Source organism: Papaver somniferum, unplaced genomic scaffold (assembly GCF_003573695.1).
Source record: "Papaver somniferum cultivar HN1 unplaced genomic scaffold, ASM357369v1 unplaced-scaffold_133, whole genome shotgun sequence".
Lineage (NCBI taxonomy): Eukaryota > Viridiplantae > Streptophyta > Magnoliopsida > Ranunculales > Papaveraceae > Papaver > Papaver somniferum.
Genome location: NW_020622492.1, coordinates 1,153,862 through 1,164,546, shown reverse-complemented (window position 1 = coordinate 1,164,546; position 10,685 = coordinate 1,153,862). Strand labels below are relative to the sequence as shown.

The following is a 10,685-nucleotide window of genomic DNA, read 5'->3' as shown; positions in this document are numbered from 1 at the left end:
TGGGGAGATTGTTAGAGCATTGCTCGGTCGAACTCCCAAGTGTTGCTATCTCAAGCTTGTTTTTCAATGTTAGTGATCAAAACTATAAGTCTTGATTTCTAGTCTACTTATAGTGATGTCTCGGACTAGGATAGTTTAGTGTAGTTGAGATTTAGACTTCACGGTTCATCATTGAAGAAGAAAAACTACTAAGGAGATCCTGTGGAACTTCATCATCAAAAAGGTATGTGGATATTGAAACTCATCTATCACTTGGAAAGTCTATTTTTGTTATATCTTCTATCTTTGAGACATAAGTCGTATTATGATAGTTTTCGTTCATACACATTTGAGACTTCGAGCTGAGTTTATCTCGCTTATATATTTCTCGAAATATGTGTTGGTAAGCTTTCGCTTCAATCAAGTTCATCTTGATCATGTAAAAATTTCCGAGTAACATCTTACATGGTTTGTGTGATACAATCATTTGGTATAGACTTGGAATGTTTCGTTATGATTATTTCAATATCTTGAAAATCGCTTTGATGCTAATAGTGTGTGAAAACGACTATTGTCATCCTCTAAAAAAGTTTCAATGATTGAAATAGAGTATTAAACAAGTGAATATAAACATAATGTGCGTACTTGCATGTGTGTAAATCCATGACCGAGAACCAAAGTATGTGTACCCGTATGCGTACTGGAGGTTTGAGAAATCCGGGAACCTAAGTATATGTACCCTTATGCGTACTGGCATAAGGTTCACATCCGAGAATTTCAGCAGGTTTTGGAGGTATGCGTACCCGTTCGCATACTGGCGAAAACCAAACTTGGTCCGGCTACTTAAGTATGCGTACCCGTTTGCATACTTGAGTGGTTATTGTTCTAAAATCGGTATGTATATGAACCTATACATTTATATAATAAGGAATGCAATCTTTTCAAACAGTGGCTATAATTTTCATGAATTGATTCAAGTGAACCAAACCGATTTTGCTTTAATTGTGTTCTTGTTTAGTTCTACGAGAATATAGCAACTGAAAAACTCTAGAACTACTTCATTTAAAGTCATTTGAACTAGTTGTGATTAATATGAATAAGGTTGATATGAGAGTGTTCATATATCTAACCACGGTTAACTACTGTTGAGACAACCTGGTGTACATCTTTAGGTATGGTTACTCAAACCTAAATGAAAAGTGCACTTCATTTGTGTATGACAAGATAAGTTCGATCTAACGTTTGAAATATATTAGCTTGAAGAAAATCAGGTTTTCATCTAACAGTGAATATTGAATACTTTGTTACTAAGATAACATTGATTTCAAACCCTGATTTGAAAACTATATATAGGAGAACTCTATCAACTTGGAAACCTAATCCCCACACCTCCCGTGTGTTACTAGTTGCATAAGCTAGAGTTTATTCTCCTTTAACCTTAGGTTTTCACGAAGCCCTATAGGTTAACGACTAGAAGACTTCATTGGGATTGTGAAGCCAGACCCAAGTATTTTCTTTGTAGTTGTGTGTCCTGATTTTGCTGATTTTATCGTATTGAATACTATCTTCTCCAAGATTTGCTCGATATTTATTCTTCGATGGGCAAGATAAAAAGAAGTCACAAACATCTTTGTCTCATCGTTTATGATTCCACAATATCTTGTTTCGCTTCCATACTATTAAGATTATTATTAGGTGATTGATAATACTAGGTTGTTCTTTGAGAATATAAGTTCGGTTATCAATTGGTTCTTGTTCACCTTGATTTATCAAAAGACAAAACAAAAAACTCTTTGGATATTTCTGTGGGAGACAGATAAATTCAATCTATATACTTTTCTGTGTGAGACAAACTTGTTTATCAAGTCTTCGACTTTGGGTCTTAGCAACTCTTGGTTGCGGGTGAGATAAGTTAAGGGAATCAAGTACGTAGTATCCTGCTGGGATCAGAGACGTAAGAAACGCAACTGTACCTTGAATCAATGTGAGATTGATTAGGGCTTAACTACAGTCCAATCTGAAGTTCAATGGTAGTAGGCTAGTGTCTGTAGCGGCTTAATACAGTATGATGTTCAAATATGGACTAGGTCCCGGGGTTTTTATGCATTTGCGGTTTCCTCATTAACAAAACTTCTGGTGTCTATGTTATTTCTTTTCCGCATTATATTTTGTTATATAATTGAAATATCACAGGTTGTGCATTGAATCAATCAATTGGGAAATCCAACCTTTGGTTGTTAATTGAAATTAATTGATCCTTGAACATTGGTATTTGGTACCGTTCAAGTTATATCTCTTATATTCAATCGGGCTCGCGAATTTCTATTTGCTGATTGCGGATTGAATTGAAGAGATATAGATATTAACTCCTTGATATAATTTTCTTATATTGAGTCTAATTGTTAGTTGATTCTCTTAAAAGTACATTTAAGTTTGTCTATTCAGATTGCCGAACGAAATATGAGGATGTTAGACCCCCACTTTTTCAACTGGTATCAGAGCAGGCAAACACGTTTAAGACTTTATAAGTCTGTGTTTGTAGAAATATGATTTCTGTAGACCTATAAATGTCTCACAAATCACACACATAGTAATGTCTTCCAAAGTTCTTGATTGTGCCAAACTTCTTAAGCATCCCTCAAAGGATAACTCCTTAGTAGATTCTTCTGAATCCTAAGGGAAAAACAAGAGGTTTGATGTCATGTCAGAATCTGAAACGGAACTCACCAGATCGTTAAAAAAAATATGCTGATACATTGATTTCAAGGATCGAAAATAAAGAATCTTGAAGAAAATAACAACCAGCTCATTGATGAATTCGAGAAAACCATTGAAAGAGAACGTGAGCTCTATTGCTTTATTGAATCTCTCTAACAATATAAAAAAATTGGTTCAAGAAACTTCTCTACAGCGTGAAAATATTAGTATACTGGAAGATACTGTTATAGAGAGCTCAATTAGAGAAGAACGTTTAATCAAGGCTCATTCATCAGAAGCAAATAGTCATCGTGTTGAAATAGAGAAACTTGTTACATCTGTTCGATGTGTCCAGGAACAGTGTAACACCTTGAGCAGGGAAAACTATGTTTTGATGAGTAAATCATCCTCTGTACCTCTTTCTGAGTCTCACAAGGCTTTACCAAGCATGAAGAAAATTCCCTCCAAGGAATTACCCACTGTGAACCATATGCAAAATTCGCATGTTTCGGAAAAGGTTATGAGTCATGACAATTATGTTTCTAATCCACGATGCTGTTCCTTCTGTGGGAAACAGAATCATTATGCTCTTCATTGTTTTGCTAGAAAGAAACAAATTTTTGATCTTCATAATTTGCTTCTTTCTACAGTCAACTGAGTAAATCGTCTGACGACATCTGCAGTGAAACTCTTTCCTACAGAAAACCAGAATTCTTATAAGAGGTTGCAAGTTCCTTTTAGTGGTATAAACTCTTGTGCCACTAATGAACACATTCCCTGTGTTTATAAGAATAAATCTGGAAAGTCTAGATCAAGAAGATGGAAGTCCTTCAACTCTTATGTTTTGTATCCAATATCTAGAGGTCCTAGACTTAGTCCTCATAAAAATTCCTCTGATGGACTGTTGAAAAGGTTTGTAACAAATTACTCTATAATAAGTTATAATCGATGGAAAAAGGAGATACACAATACAAACACATAAAATATTTTTACAACCCTCCTCCCATAAATCATAGTGAGGCTACTTCTCACTTATTTACCTGAATTCAGGTAATCTCTTCCTTGTATCTATCTTGAGAGGTGCAAGGATGATGTTTTGGGAAGTATCAAATTTTTTTGTATGTTTTTATGCGTTTTCATGTTATATGAGTATTTCAATTCTTATAATCGTGTCCCAGACTCTAATTCGAAGAGATTTTTTCTAAATTATTGAGCTATGATAACAAATAGTGTTCGTTATTCTTTTTTGTCTTTCTTAATCTTTCCGTTCCATGTGTCCAGTCCACGAACTTCGGAGTCCTCCCTCTCTTGAATTCATAAGGTTTTCATGACAAGAGTCTTTCTTTCTCTTGATGTACAAACATGTATATCAATGCTTATAGAATAAGAGGGTTTGGTGTGTCATGCAACCGCTAAGATATATATTCACTTTTCTAACTGGACGCTAGTATCTTTCCTCCCCCTCCGAAAGGTATCTCAGATTAAATGATCTAGCGGTTCCGCGTAAGACCAGCCCACGTATCCGTTTATTAGGCCACCTCTATGTTATCAATGCTTCCGGTCTTCAAGCAAAAAAAAACGTTTCGTCTATTTTGCTTTCTTTAACTGAAAGATTTCTCTGATATCTAAACACAAAATGAATTCCTTCTCCAATATCTCTTATTCTTCGTCCACGAAAAACAGAATCTGGGATCAATTGAAAATACTCCATTTGATAAGGTAAGATTTGAAGAATATTCGGAAAAAAACCCTTTTTTTTTCTTCTTCTTTCAGTTCTCTATGTATGGTTTTTGGGGTTTCCTCCATTTTCTCAAATTTATGCACCGATACTCAGATTTCTCCCCCACTCTATGTTTTTACATTACCTGAATACATTAAATCAGATATGTATATCGATTTTGTAACTATTGTTATTGAAAGTGGTGCTTAGAAACCCTTGAAAATTACTTAATAGTGATTGATCCTTAATCTTCAATTGAGTTCACAATAGTTTGTATATTGTTATGTTCTATTGGGTCATGATGGGTTGTGTTTTTATGCTGAAATTTTAAAGAGAGGTACTTATGATCCTAATTAACGAAGTTTAGTAATTTGATCAAGGAGTTATCACCGTGATCTACAAAAAAAAAAATTAGTTAGATTAAGGAGCTTTTTCAACATGAAAGAGCGATTATTCCCTTATAGTGTTTGACAAAATGGCCAAATAAAGAGTTTTGGGGCATGAGACAGGTCTAATGGTCTGTTATCTGCATTTTTCAGTGTATAGAAATTGGTCTATGGTCTTTGTTTCATTTTTTTTTTAGATTTCAATTAGATTACTTTTAATTTTAAAGAAGTTGTTGACAAATATCATGCTCCAACAAAACAACCAGTTGTCGTCCGTTGCCCCTGCACCCACTCTCATTTCTTTTGTTTGGCAGGGATGAAGTTAAGATAACTAACAACATGATTTTTCATGATTGAAGTCAAGCATCCCCGTGCATTTCTGCATAACATATTTGGAGACTTCGAGATACATTATAGAAATTTGTAACTGACCTAATCTGTGGGCAGGTTTTGGAAGCATGCCCACCATCTCTTTGCTATTTGCTTTGATACGGCTTCATGCAATTATAAGGAATAAATTGAGGTAGAAACATTTCGATTTGTGTGATATGTTCAATTTGCAGAGAGCCACGAAACCTAAAGAATCAAACCGTAAAGAACAGTATAAGTTGATTATATCGTTATTAATCAACTAAAGTAAGTGGCAGTAATAAGTAACCGGAGACGATGAAGGTAAGTATCACACATCTTTTTATTACATTAAGAGGTTCTTCTTCTTACAAGTTTTTTACTGAATTTCCTGTGTATTTTTCTCTTTCCGATAGGAGTTGACCGCCTCTCTGGATTAAAGTTTCTCAAGGAGTTCAGATGTTATCCATAGATTTCATAAACAAAATAGCTTGACATCTTATCTTTCACCTGTAAGTTATAGACATGCAGTTCTTTCTTTTACCAACCTCACCAAGATTTTTGGAACCACAAGAACACCGTACTTATGCGTGATTGAAGGTCTTATACTTTTTCATGATTTTACAATACATCCGACCTTTATGTCTTTGCATGTTACTCATGCTTTAACCAAAATAGGTTAAGTTTGGAAATCTATCTTTTATGGTTAACTTCCAGGGGCATGATTTGTATTACAAAAAATTACTTTGTCAAATACCGCAGTCGATAACTTCGCTGAATACTCGCCAGTAAATTTAATGATCTACTCAGGGTGAGTAACACTGTGAATGTATGATTGCATGTACATTTTAAGCACTTGCTTATTCCACCGTTTTTGTGCTACAGTTGCAGTTACTGAATGCTAAGGGATGTTTCTCCAACAATAGTTGGGAGCATGCCTAGGGGACTGAGTGTCGGGCCTTGGGCAGCAATGATAAGTCTAGGCCGAGAAGGTACTAGAAAATAATTTCACCGATACTTTTATGTCAAACATCAATATTGAACTTTCAAACATTATATTTTATGTAGTAAAATACTTAAATTCATACCATTTAAATACAGGATACAATGGAACTGTCTAAACAAAGACAAATAAGGGTAAATGATATTTCAATTTGAATATTCAAATCTTATTTTTCAATGGATATTTTTAAGTTAGTTTTCCATTGTATTCAGGATAAAGGAGAACCTTGAGCTATTTATCGTTGGAGGGTCAGACATGACGATTGTTGCATTCGACTAAGAATTTAGACATAATCATATAATGTCCTCCGAAGGCCGGCATTTGAAATCACTACAGAAAGCTAACATGTAAGGGTTATATTTTAAGTAGATGTATGATAATAAATGTAGAATCAATTTGACATCTTTTACAATTTGACGTTAGAGTTTAGAGGGTCTATGACATATGATCTCAACCATATATATGATATAAACTATTTGTGAATGAATCCTCCAATTCATTTTCATCTGATATATGTTGTTTACTAGATCATTCACTAAGCTGAGGCAAACCTTTATTATTTATGCATTTGATGGATACTCCGTATATATATAATCTGTTCAACCATTTAAAGCAGCAAGGATTTTGGTTTAAATTTATGTTTTTGAATCTGGGTTTTATTAGTATGCTCAAATTTTGTGTTCTGGAATCTGGGTGATAAAAAAAAGGCATCAGCTTCATGAACTTTATGATGTGGTTTTAAATTTAGTAGTGTGTATATTAGATTGGTGCTAAAAAGGAGACATTTCCTTCCCTTTATTTCACTATATTACAAGGTTTGTTTTCCTAAGGTCCGACTTTTATATGCTCCTCTACTTTTATGATTTCTGATTTTTCACATCTGTCATAAGTTTTGTTCAGTGTCAAGAATCTTCTGTTAGACTTTTTTATGGTTTAGCAGCAAATCATGTTTACTTTAACAAAACCGGATTAGCCTAATCTTAATCAAGTGTGTGTGTTAGGTTTAGATCATGTACCAAAGGTAAAACTTTCTGTTTTGTGGGATGTGCACATAAGGCCAAAGTACATCAAGTTAATCCATAAAGTGGGCATATTAGTTTATTAAATTCAGTTAAGAGATGTGTCCCCACCTCATGATGGCTGAGTGTGTGACACATGTCTAAGTTAGTTGGAGGTGGACTCCCTTCTAGCCTTACTTAAAGTTTATATCTGCCATTAGAAAAGGTAAGGGTGATAGAAGTGGATGAAGAACTTCCAAGAAAAGATCTTAGCATAGAGTCTTCTGTTGTAAGTGATTATCCATAGAGAAACAACAATCTAAGATGAACAAGAACTTAGTCTAAGGTATCAGCAAGCTATTCTCTCCTACTGTTTCTCAAGGAACTAAAGGTATCTTCTGATGACTATTGTTTGGTCTTCAATAAGGTAAAGACAGGTATACCTAAACTCTAGTATTTCTTGTTTATCATGTACTGATTGTATATCCTAATCTTAAGTATGCAGCATGATGGAGTATGAAGTAGTTGTACTTAAACATGATTAGGTTTAAGCATAAAGCATGTTCTCTGTGTTCATATCATGTCAAAGTTTTCAGATGTATAACATGTAGTCCTAGGTGTAAAGTAAGGTGTCCATATCAGCATACGTGTAACCTGTAATCCTAATTTGGTTAACCATGCTTAGTAACTAATAAAGCGTATCAAAAGCATGATTAGAGGCTGATATTCTAACATTGGTAACAGAGCCCATAGGTTTAATAGTGTTTTACATCTGATTATGACATAGTCGGCGTGTTTAACATGAAATTTTTCAGCACCTCATATGTTGTCATGGTATATTGATTCCAAATCTGCTAGTGCCATGTATAGGTGTTTTGTTTCTTATATCATTGGCCTGAAATGAAGTTGAAAGTGTTCAAAGGCCGCAGTCTTATATATCTTTTGTTATTTGATAAGTGTTGCCAAAGTGATACTTTGATAGGATACAAAAGTGCATATTTCTGTATGATAGGGACTGCATAAAGTTGCTTTTTGGATCACATTCTGTATGCCTAAACCCAAAGGTTAATCATACAGATGCTATCCTTAATGGACAAGATGATTTGTTCATATCTAGTAAGTGATATTTCTAATGAACCCAAAGGTTTAACAGATCCGTTACTTACTTTATATGAGTAGGTCAGTCTTGAACTTCAATTTCAGGGGATTTCGATATGTTTTAACTTTACCCAAAGGTGAAGTGACGGTAATATCGAGTCTTTGTAAAGTTTATGCTTTCCATAAGGTCTAAGGCAGTTAAAATGAATACAGTTTTCAGTCAAGTTTGAATCTTTCACAAGTTCAGTAACTTTGGGTGGTATTAAGACTTGAGTGGCTCAAGTTCAAGTGAGTAATGCAAATAAAATGTTCATGGAGATGTACCTAATGCTGTCCAAGGAGGGTTTCCTGTTGAAGAGAAGATTAAGGAGATGATGGAGGTTGTCCACTTGCAAGTTACAGATCCTGTGTTGCCGTGCGAAGCTTACAACAGTTGAAATGATGGTTGTTCAGCTTGCAATGAAGTGAGATAGCAGAAAGCAATCAAGACAATCACTGCCCAATTCACTTCCAGTCCCTCCTGAACTTTGTCGGCAGCTGCAGCATCACGACGACGGAGGGTCATGAGTCATCATCAAAGGTAATTCTACTGAATTGTACCAAGTTTTTGGTATAACAACAGAAAAATGGTGTGGTTATCGGACAAGCACAGAAAACAAGAAGTATGGCCAGCTTTGCCAAGTTTTACAAGAATCAATCCCAGGTACAAATGGCGACAATCGAACATCTTTTGGACACTTCAAAGAGTATAACCATGCTAAGTTTAAAGCTTCAGGAAGTCAATGGGGAGTTGGATCATATCTTCTTTAATACCTTGAAGTTTGATGGTAATCAAAGTCTATGTTACACTCCTATGACATCTGTAAGTGTTATTATGTTTCCCGTCTCTGAGATTTCGACATCTGTAAGTATCATTTCTCTTTTACCTTGTGTGTTTCTACTTGTGAATATGGTAATGTAAGCATGTTTCAGTTTACAGATAAGCTTATAAGGTTGTGTGTAGGTCTCACACTAATGATGTAACTCTAATATATGGTTGTTTTGTACAGTCTAGTGGGAGTAAAGTTCCCGTTTTTTTGTGTAATGTATAGTTCAGTGGGAGCATGCATACATTATGTTTGCTGCATAATCGTGTTTGTGCAGGTGCGGATCTCTTTTGAGATCATAAAGTTAAATCCTCAAGTTGCGTTTCAGTTTGAGCATAAAGTGAAGCTCATTACAGACCTTAGAGGTATGAAGGATCTTGTTCAGATCATAGTGTATCCTTGTCAATGAGCATAAAGTGTAGCTCATTGTGTAACCTTAAGTTTGTAGACATCCTGGAACTATGTATGCCCGTAAAGTTTAGCTTAAGGATAATGACCCGTCTAGTGTGGTGATTGTAGAAATGGCCCATGCATTTTCTAAATGGTGTTTGTGTCTCTATGGTCCGACAATAACGTTCCATTTGATCTAAGCTTCAGTTATACATGATATTTTACACATTGGTTAAGATTTTCTGTTTTCCAAAATGGGTGCACCTACAATCGTTTTAGTTGCTGATCCGAAAGGTCTCTTGGTAAATGTTTTTCAAAAAAAACAAAAATGATTTGTTGCTTAACCAAGTGGGAAAATGTTAGACTTTTTTATGGTTTAGCAGCAAATCATGTTTACTTTAACAAAACCGGATTAGCCTAATCTTAATCAACTGTGTGTGTTAGGTTTAGATCATGTAGCAAAGGCAAAACTTTCTGTTTTGTGGGATGTGCACATAAGGCCAAAGTACATCAAGTTAATCCATAAAGGGGGCATATTAGTTTATTAAATTAAATTCAGTTAAGGGGTGTGTCTCCACCTCATGATGGCATAGTGTGTGACACATGTCTAAGTTAGTTGGAGGTGGACTCTCTTCTAGCCTTACTTAAAGTTTATTTCTGCCATTAGAAAAGGTAAGGGTGATGGAAGTGGATGAAGAACTTCCAAGAAAAGATCTTAGCACAGAGTCTTCTGTTGTAAGTGATTATCCATAGAGAAACAACAATCTAAGATGAACAAGAACTTAGTCCAAGGTATCAGCAAGCTCTCTCTCCTACTGTTTCTCAAGGAACTAAAGGTATCTTCTGATGACTATTGTTTGACCTTCAATAAGGTAAAGACAGGTATACCTAAACTCTAGTATTTCTTGTTTATCATGTACTGATTGTATATCCTAATCTTAAATATGCAGCATGATGGAGTGTGAAGTAGTTGTACTTAAACATGATTAGGTTTAAGCATAAAGCATGTTCTTTGTGTTCATATCATGTCAAAGTTTTCAGATGTATAACATGTAATCCTAGGTGTAAAGTAAGGTGTCCATATCAGCATACGTGTAATCTGTAATCCTAATTTGGTTAATCATGTTTAGTAACTAACAAAGCGTATCAAAAGCATGATTAGAGGCTGATATTCTAACATCTTCAACCTAGATCTTTGAA

General features: G+C 34.9%; 1 long non-coding RNA gene across 3 annotated transcripts; it reads left to right on the top strand.

The window, feature by feature from the left end:
- The first annotated feature begins 4,203 nt into the window (after positions 1 to 4,203).
- LOC113333690 lies at positions 4,204 to 9,313 on the top strand. 3 transcript variants are annotated; one of them, XR_003352196.1, is made up of 6 exons: positions 4,204 to 4,395; positions 5,230 to 5,454; positions 5,547 to 5,941; positions 6,016 to 6,122; positions 6,232 to 6,267; positions 6,346 to 9,313. It is a non-coding gene; the product is annotated as an uncharacterized LOC113333690 (long non-coding RNA). The 3 variants fall into 3 exon arrangements; XR_003352194.1 differs by having other exon boundaries at positions 5,547 to 6,122; XR_003352195.1 differs by having other exon boundaries at positions 5,097 to 5,454; positions 5,547 to 6,122.
- The last annotated feature ends 1,372 nt before the right edge of the window (positions 9,314 to 10,685 follow it).